Genomic DNA, 9,433 nt, shown 5'->3' with positions numbered 1-9,433 from the left:
AATTAAGCTCTGCAAATGCAAGGTAGAGCAGTTAATCAGCCCTGTCAACACAACTGTGTGGATCATCCGGTATGGGGTTTGCTGTAAAGTATAGCATTATGTTGCTTCATCCTATTATTCTGTGGAAAAGATACTGCTATGATGACAATGTGTTATGTCTACAGTGCTTAAGCCCATCATGGGATTATTAAACCCATCATGGGCCCTAGGATGCTTCTCTTGGTGTTATTTGGGCATCAAAAAATTACCATACCAAAAGTAAATGTGGAAGTGAGTAGAATTGCTACATGAGCATAGTAGCGCTGAAAATATATGTTAAGATCATTCTTCAAAATGTGTCTGCTAAAACTTAAAAGAGACAATCTGATGACACTTTCTATTTTCTTCGCTTTTTTTTTTTTTTTTTAAGCTCAGGACTAGTCAAAATTAGTTATAGCCTCAAAATTATGAAGGCAAGTAGAGGGCCGGGGTATCTCTCGTATGAAGACAGGCTGAGAGATTTGGGGTTATTCAGCCTGGAGAAGAGAAGGCTCCAGAGGGGCACTGGAGCACCTCCCAGTACCTGAAGGAAGGTACAAGAAAGCTGGAGAGAGACTTTTCACGAGACCATGTATTGGTAGGACAAGGGGGAATGGCTGTAAACCAAAGAGATCAGGTTTAGATTAGATATTAGGGAGAAACTCTTTACTGTGAGAGTGGTGAGACACTGGAACAGATTGCCCAGAAAAAGCTGTGGAGGCCTCATCCCTGGAAGTGTTCAAGGCAAGGCTGGATAGGGCTTTGAGCAACCTGCTCTGGTAGGTGTTCCTGCCCATGACAAAAGGATTGAAACTGGAGAACTTCTTTGAGGACCTCTTCCAAACCAAACTGTTCTATGATTCCATGATACTTTTCTCATCATGGGTTATTTGCAGTAGTATTTGCTGGTCTGCTTTTTTTTTTTTTTACATAATTTTTGCATTGCACAGATGGTTGCAGATTTGCCACTTGCAACCTTGAATTTTGTCACAGCATACATCGCATGCATACCATATGCTGCTTCCTGAAACATTTTTAAATGGTTAGAATTACCTCTTTATGTCATAAAATTGGTCAGAAAGACGTAACAAACTTTTGAGCTGTAGAGAGCCTTTTCTTAAAACTTGAAGTGCTTACTAACAGTTATCGCTTTTGCCTGTGTGTGAAACATTACAAGGTGAGATGTCATTTGGAATTAGGCTGCATATATAAAGCAGACCAAATATTTTTTTCCCCACCATGGATCTGAGTCAGCTGTTGTAGATCAGTTCCTGTTCCACTGGGCCTTGTCCCTTGGTACTAGTGACTGTAATGAGTGAATGCAGCACAACTCATCAAATCACCTTTGGCTCTTGTTTTCTAGCTAAAACCATGCCATACTTTGGAAACATGAGATGCCAAAGTTCTGACAAAACGTGTATTATTCAGGCAAGATTTTGAAAGTTTAAAAAAATAAAAGGCAAGAAATTGAACCGTTTTTATCTAATTCCTTTTAATGAGAAAGACAATGTCCCAAACATCAGGGAGGGTAGGAATTTACAATTTTGTGTCATCTTTATACAGAATTTGTGGCAGATGAATTGGGATGCAGGTGGGGCTAATCTTCATATATTCTGGATGGATTTGCTTTTCTGCTTCATTCAGTAGTGTTTTCATAGGTCTACACTTTGCTCAGAGCAATTTATTTTTCTTTCAGTTACTTCCAAAGTGGGAACAGAAACAGAGGCCCCGATGAACATTTGTTAGTTCTCTTTTACAGAATCACAGAATCAATTAGGTTGGAACAGACCTTTGAGATTATCAAGTCCAACCTATGACCCAACACCACCATGTCAACCAGACCATGGTACTGAGTGCCACATGTGCAATCTTTTCTTAAACACCTCCAGGGACGGTGATTCTACCACCTCCCTGGGCAGCCCATTCCAATGCCCAAACACCATTTCTGTGAAGAAATTTTCCCTAATGTCCAACTTAAACCTCCCTGATCTATTTTAAATATGCCAAAGGTACCTAGAAACATTTCCGAGCTCTTATTTCTGTAAGGAAGTTGTCAGCTCTCCAAACACCTCTTTAATGATCAGAATTCTCCCTACCATCTGAAAAACACTTTCCTCACTGATCCACCAAAACCTTTGAAGCATCCTGTCCATTTAGAAAAGAATTGATTTTCTTCTGCTCATTATGCTGTGGATTAATTTTCTTAACTAGTGGGCACGACATTTTCAGGTTTGCTTGGTTAATGCTTTTTACCATAGATTTCCACTTTCCAGACAGAAATTTTGGGTTTTGATCAGGCTTTGTGAGAACAAGCTTGAGGGAAAAGGCTGACTAGTCGCAGCTTGGCTCAGTCTCTGAAGGCATTAATGAAAATATAAACCAAGTCTCACAGCTAAAACAAGCACACACATAGCCGAAACTGCTTTTGGAATCTTGACTCTCAGCAATCTTGAGTCACATTTATGAAAATAAAACTTCCTGGCTTCTTTTTCTCCTTGCAAAACCTGGCACCAGCACAGAAGCATGGCAGCTTTGATGGCATTTCCAGGATCAAGGTTGCCGTCTGAGTTGAGCAGTGGTGAGGGCATTTATCCTGGAGGAGCAAGCTCAGGAGAAGACCTCAGGAGCCCTCAGGGCCTGTTTGGAGCAAAGGGTAACTCAGTAGTTACCCTTTGTAGGAAGATGTCTTGTAGTCAGTGCTGTATTACACTATCATCAGGTATTGCCACCTGCAGGCTTGTGGTTTCCTCTCAAAAGCGAGCTAGTAGTCATGCTTGCTACCCATTTTGTCTCTGCCACTTGTCTCTGCCAAAATCTTTCATGCATCCATTCCCTGTGATGATACCCAGGGTCTTCAGGACAAGGCTTAAATCCCACTAAAGCTTTGCCTTCAGAGGGGGTGAGGCAAGCTCAAGCACTGGTGGTTCCCCTGGCCTGTAGCAGTGTGTGGTGTGGTGCTGCGCTGGGCTGCCTTTGCAGAGCAGCCAGGGGAAGAGGCAGCAGCCTGGCTGACCCAGCCACCCTGTTTCCAGTGCCTCTTGTGCCCTGGAATATCTTGTTCAGCTCAGGTGTGGCCAGAGAGACACAGAAAGTTACAGCTGAGGAGCTAATGTCATTAAAGTTCGGGTCTTTGTGCACATCCCACCACCTCCTAAAGATCCTCATACAGGGCAAACTTGATAAGAGAAGGCTGCTTTTCTAAGAGAAGAGGAAGTTTTGTATAAAGTACTTCTGGTATTTTTCTGTCATCCTACACTATGCACAAATACTGTTTCTAGGAGGCAATAAGTTTCTGCATAGCAGCTGTAATAAATGAACTAATAGACATGCTGTGTGATTTATTCCACCCTTCTGGTGCAGCAAAGGGTCTGAATTTGTGCTGAAACCACTTTTAGATTGGTTTGGTTACTCTGTGCCCAGTGCTTCATTTGCAAAGCTCTCCTTTTGAGCCAGTGGATGTACAGTTTGACAAGCATTTATATTTGGAGGATGGCTTTTATTGCTGTCTGCAGCAAGGTTAGTTAGAAGAGCCTGGCATGTGGGCAGCTAAACACCCACCAGGGCCCAAAAACATACTTCAAGAAAGAATGAGAGTAGAAAGCTGACCTAAAAAGGCTGCCAGAAGATCTCAGCTGTTGGAATGCATCAATCCATCTTTAGTTTCTTAACTCATAATATCTTACATTAATGGCTGCAGGGCCAGATACTGTCTGGCTTTATACAGCAGCATAGGTAAGTGTACATGTGGTTTTTTGTGATGCCCTGTTTCTTTGGTATAAACAGGAGCATGGAGCCTACTTCAGCTGCTGATGCAAGGCAAATAGCAGACCATTATTATCTAATCCACCTGGGCTTTGCAAATGTCAAGATGATATCAGTTATGCTTGCTTTGTCATTATTAACTTAAACATTTTTATTAGCTGGTGAACCAAGCAGTTTCTATAGATGTGCTGGTTTCTAAAAGATTGTCCCTTAAACCATGCAGCAAAAATAGATAGCAAGAAAATAATTATTTCTGTAGCCCAAGCTCCTAATTTTAATGCAAATCTCTGCAATTGTTGGAACTAGGTCTATAGGAAATTTTTATCAATTAATTTGCCTTTCTGAGGATCTGGGCCCCATTTCCAATATCTAAAGTAGGAGACAGCATCTATGTTAACAGCATGCTCACATTGGGGCCAGAAACACTCAGGTTCTTGAATAATGTTTCCACCTCAATAAATATTTTTTGTATTATGTATATCAGAATATTCCTGCACTCCTCCAGAGAAAAAAACCCACACAGAACTAACAGATTTCACAATGAAGAAATGTGATATTTTCAAATATAAAAGTGTATTTCACCTGCAGAAAGAGGACATCCCAAAAAAGACTGAAATTTTCGTACTGGGGCTTTTCTTCTGAAGAAGCTTGATTTATTTGGCAGGCTGTCCTGTTTCAACAGTCCCTCCTCCTTTCTAGGCAGCGTGCCAGGCAAGAGACAGCAGCAGAGACAGGCAGTCAAAGGGAAACACTGAGTCTGTAGTATCAGCTCTTTTGGGACAGAATGAGGGCCTGCTTCCATCAAATGTAATCAGATTTAATACTCAACCACTGGGAGCAGCTACTATTTTGCAATTGGAGAGAGGAAAAGATGTTTGGCTGAGCACAAGCAGGATGTGTTGGAGAAGGTGATGGTGATTCAGCCCAATGTAAATGTGCCACCGCTGGGGTGGGGCGAAGTCAATTTTAAGAGGTGCAGCAAGTGTTGGCAGCTGCATGAAGTAAATTAGTAAGTCAAATGAAGAAAACATCACTGGCTCCAGGTAATTCATATGCCCATGACCCAAATTTCCCTTCATGGCATTCCATACTGCTCTGTGTGTGTGCTGGGTTTACCTTAAATTTTAGCAGAAAAGCTGAAGCTTTCTCCCCGTTTTCTCCCCCTTTCTCTTCATTACATAAGTTTTTTGTTTAGTGAGCAATGCTACCCCATTGCAACCATCTTAGTATAAAATCAACAACTTTAGCTGCCACTAGCACAGACATTAACTTAGCAAGGCAGATTGTCTTAAGTTAGAAAAGCTGTCAAAATGCAAAATGCATGAGAAATAGCTGAGGTCACTTGGTTTGTTCAGCCTACAAAAGCAGACACTGAGGGGAGACCTCATTGCAGTCTACAAATCAGGAGGGGAAGAAAAGGGACAGGGATCAATCTCTTCTTTCTGATGACCAGCGACAGGGAATGGTCTGAAGTTGTGTCATGGGAAATTTAGGTTGGATATTAGGAAAAGGTTCTTCTCTCAAAGGGTGGTTGAGCACTTGAACAGGCTGTCCAGGGAAGTGGCCACAGCACCAGGCCTGGCAGAGTTCAAGAGGCATTTAGACAGTGCTCTCAGGCACATGGTGTGACTTGTGGGGGTGGTGCTGCGCAGGGCAGGGAGTTGGACTTGATGATCTTATGGGTTCCTTCCAACTGAGGATATTCTAGGATATCTCAGTGTTGCTTAGATAGTGCAGTTATTTCCCTTTGTAAGAGGAAAGGAAAATTTTTTTATATGCCCAATTCCTTAAGATGTTTCCCCTGACCAGCCTGAAAGCTGCCCACCCCATGGGGTTAATTCTGCTCAGTTCACATAAAAATGCTGTAATGTGTATAATGGAAAACCCCAAACATTGCATCTCCTTTGCTGGCATCTGAGGGCAAGGGAAGGAAGGATCTTTGAACAGGGAAGCTTGCGCTGTGAAAAGGTTTGCTAACACTTTGGACTCTGTTTTTTCATTCTTTTCACCCAAGCATATTGGCAGTAAGTAAGTTTGCAGTTAGTGTTTCCAATGTCAGGAACAATAAAGGCACAAGGAATTTAAAAGCATTGCTGCCTTGGCACAAGTGGAAACACACATTGCTGAAGCAGAGATTATTCCTTTGAACACTGGCTGAGCACCTCTGAGCACTCACAGCAGATGCTGCATCCGTGTTCTGACAGCTCGCAGGAAAAGCTCAGACTGGCGCCACGCACCGTCCGAGCCAGCAGCACTGTGAGCTGGCACACAGGGACCCAGTTCTTGCAGCCTGATGTAGACTGAAAAAGCCAGTATGAAAAAGTTCTCTTTGCAGGCCCTGCTTAAAAACCAGACATGTGGGACCTGGAAGGTGCCAGAACAAGGAGCACTGCCCTGCCATATATAAAAGCTCAGCTCTGGCAAGGCAGCAGGACACAGTGCCCAGCTCCATTACTCGCCCTCCCTACCATGCCTGACCGGCTGTATGTCCGTGCTGGCTCTGCTTCCTCGTGCTGCACAGTTTGATCTGTGCACTCATGCCTTGACACATAGCCACAGTATTTGTATATTTGTTCCAGGCAGTTAAAGACCAATAACAGAGAGATCCTGAGCCTAGAAGCTTCTCTGCTTCCTTGCCCCTAAGCAGCTGCCTTCACAAGAGGCAGAGCATCTCCCTTGAGCCTGTCTTCCTGTCTGAATTCAAATAGCACTGCTTTAGTACTTCCTTTGAATCGAGGTAGTAGATAATGCAGAGCAAATGACTGCTTCTGATAACTCAAGTTTCAGAGAAATGTCAGATAAAGTCTTCAAGGCAAACTGTAATGAACACAGGGCTTTTATGTTCTTCCAAGATTTTTTGTTTTTCTCTAAGGCTGCCCTGTTTTTTCTTGAGTCTTCCTTTAGGAAATATAAGAGCTATAATCTCAAAAGAGGTTGCACATGTGCACATAAGAGAAACTACTCCAAAGGATAAAAGTGCCACCAAAACTTCACTTCCTATTTTAATTCTGCTTCAGGCAGAAATAAAAAGAGTATATTATCTCCTTGCACAGTCAGAAGCATCCTGTAGCATAGGCTGCTGGTAAGAAAGAATTATCTATGCAAGAAAAGTTAGGAAAAGAAAAGGTTTTAGGAGATCTGTATTCAAAACAATGTTGAAAAAATTGAATTTAAAATTGAGGTTTCTCATGTCCTGTTTGCATGCACTACCAGGGCAATGGCATACCTGATTGCAAACACAGTGCAGTGACTCCCAGTCACTGCTGAGGGAGCAGATGTGCCACACTGGATCAGACCATTAGCCATGGCACCATCCAAACCATGCACTGGTGAGGAGTACTAAGTCCAGCTTGCTCTTGTGCAAATCCATAGGGCTGCATGGTAGGTGAGACAAATCCAGACAAAGCAGCAATGGTCCTGTGCTGTGCAGGAGGCATGAAAGCCTTCAAAATGGGCAGGAGCCAGAGGTGACCTCCTGTAGGGGCTGGGAGACAGGTTCAGGCAGGAGCAGAAATGATCCTTTCCATTCCCTCCTCCCCAGCCCACATTTTAAGTCTCACCATCATGGTGTTTCAGACATTCAACTGAGCACTGAGAATGAATATCAAGGACACATTCTTTGGATCCCCAAATTTCCAAGAATATTTCTCATTTAATTGCATATTTTCTGAAGATGTCTAATTCTAGACATCCATACAAGGAGAACAAACTTCAAAGAAATTTCACCTTGAAATTTTTCTGCAACAAAGTCTCACAGAGGTGCTCTACAGGCAAGGTGAAATAATTTTATGTGCTAGATAATGCACCAGTATGATGAAATCCCATCCCATTAGGGTGTTGAACAAATTACTGTCACTGAAATATCATGTCTCATCAGCACAGAGTAACAGTTTGGGATCAGGTGATGGGATGGAATGTAAGAAATTGATAACTACATAAATGGAACAAAGTTGGATAATTATAACTTTCAATATGAGATGGGTCAGATATATAACCAAAAGCCCATCTAAAGGGTGAACTTGATTCATTATTAGTTATAAGTCACACACAGGAGCTGATGCTACTTTGAAGAAAGATATAACCATGAGGCATAATTATTCTTCATAGCCTGTAATGCCCTGCCTGCCATCAGCTGGGGCAGAGAGGGGAGAGCTCTAACCCCTGTGTGAGCACCAGTGCTTCTCATAGGAGGCAAAGCAGCCCATTTCTACCTTTAAACCATTAAATGAACTGAAGCTTCAACCTCATTTTTGCTTTACAAATACAGCACACCCTGCACAGTGTAAGCTGCTCACAGGGGTAAGATAATTGGAGATGTCATTAAAGGAGATCATTAAGACATGCTATGTGATTCATGGTAAAGCAGAGTTTAAGCACATAGCAGTTATTTATGTTCTTGGGAAATGGGGAATGTTCTAGGACCTTATGGAACAGCTAAAGAAGGGTTTCCTTATTTCAGGTTGTTTTTTTCTAGATTTTAAAATATGGGCACATATAACAGTCACAGAAATTCCAAGTCAGCACAACAGATCCTGGGGTGAAACAGAAACAGATCCTGGGGTAGGCAGAAGATGGCACAGGGTACCTAACAAAACACTACCAGACAGGGAAGATGGGAGATGACCTAATTTTCCTGCTTTTATCAGGACATTGTTAAAACATTGCTCAGGACATCAAATTCTGACAAAACATCACAAAATGTTACCTGTAACGTGACCACAGAGCTCCTCACAAATGCTGCACTAGCACAGTCAGCTGGAATCAAAGTTAGCACAGAGAGGTGGCAGAACTTGAAATGTAATCTCAAACATAACAGATGGCAAGCAGAGCCCAAAGGAAAACAAATCCCCAAAGGAAAACACAAAAACAAATATCAGAGACAAATGGGCATTTAAAATAAATGAAGAAATGCATATAAAAGGAAAATGCCTTAAAGGGACAATCTTGGAAGAGTTACAAAATCATCAGACAAGAAAAATAGATCAGTAGGGATAAATGTGAAATAGAGTTGTGTAATGCTGCTCACTCAGTCTGAAGGAGACTCCAGATGTTCTTTCTTACTTTCATTGAACTACAAGTTGTGAAATAGCTGGTTTGCTGGGGGTGGCTGAGCTGAGGCTGGCCATGGTGCCTCTTGTCTCACTACAAGAGTGATAAACTACACCTAGGGAAGAGAAACTACATTCATTCTGCTGCAGTGATGGATCTACTGGCCTGCTGGAAGAGTGCACAGAGCTAATGGAGGAATCAAGTAGGGTCGATGCTGGTGAAAATATAGAGGAATTACTAGCAGGACCTAGAGCCCCACTAGTCATGGACGTTAAAATGGAGCTAGGTCCATATTGAAAGGATTGGTGGAGTTTAAAGAATTGATGAAATTCTAAATTTGGACTGGTTACTGTCTTTACAGACATCAAAAAATTAAAATTAGTACAAGACTAACATGCTTCAAACTATGAAATAGTTTGGTGATGACCTGCAGGAAACCATAATAGCTTTAATAAACCATGAGCTCAGTTCCAATTACTTATAACAGTAGTGTTCTTAAGCTTATCCTTCCATGCTTTGGGACATTATCAGAGATCTTGACTTCTATAAAGTGGTCAACTTGGTTGACAAAGTCCTATGAGCACATGTAGCAGTCACACAGCAG

The sequence above is a fragment of the Taeniopygia guttata genome, chromosome 2 (genome assembly GCF_048771995.1).
Source record: "Taeniopygia guttata chromosome 2, bTaeGut7.mat, whole genome shotgun sequence".
Classification (NCBI taxonomy): Eukaryota; Metazoa; Chordata; class Aves; order Passeriformes; family Estrildidae; genus Taeniopygia; species Taeniopygia guttata.
This window is presented reverse-complemented; position numbering follows the sequence as displayed.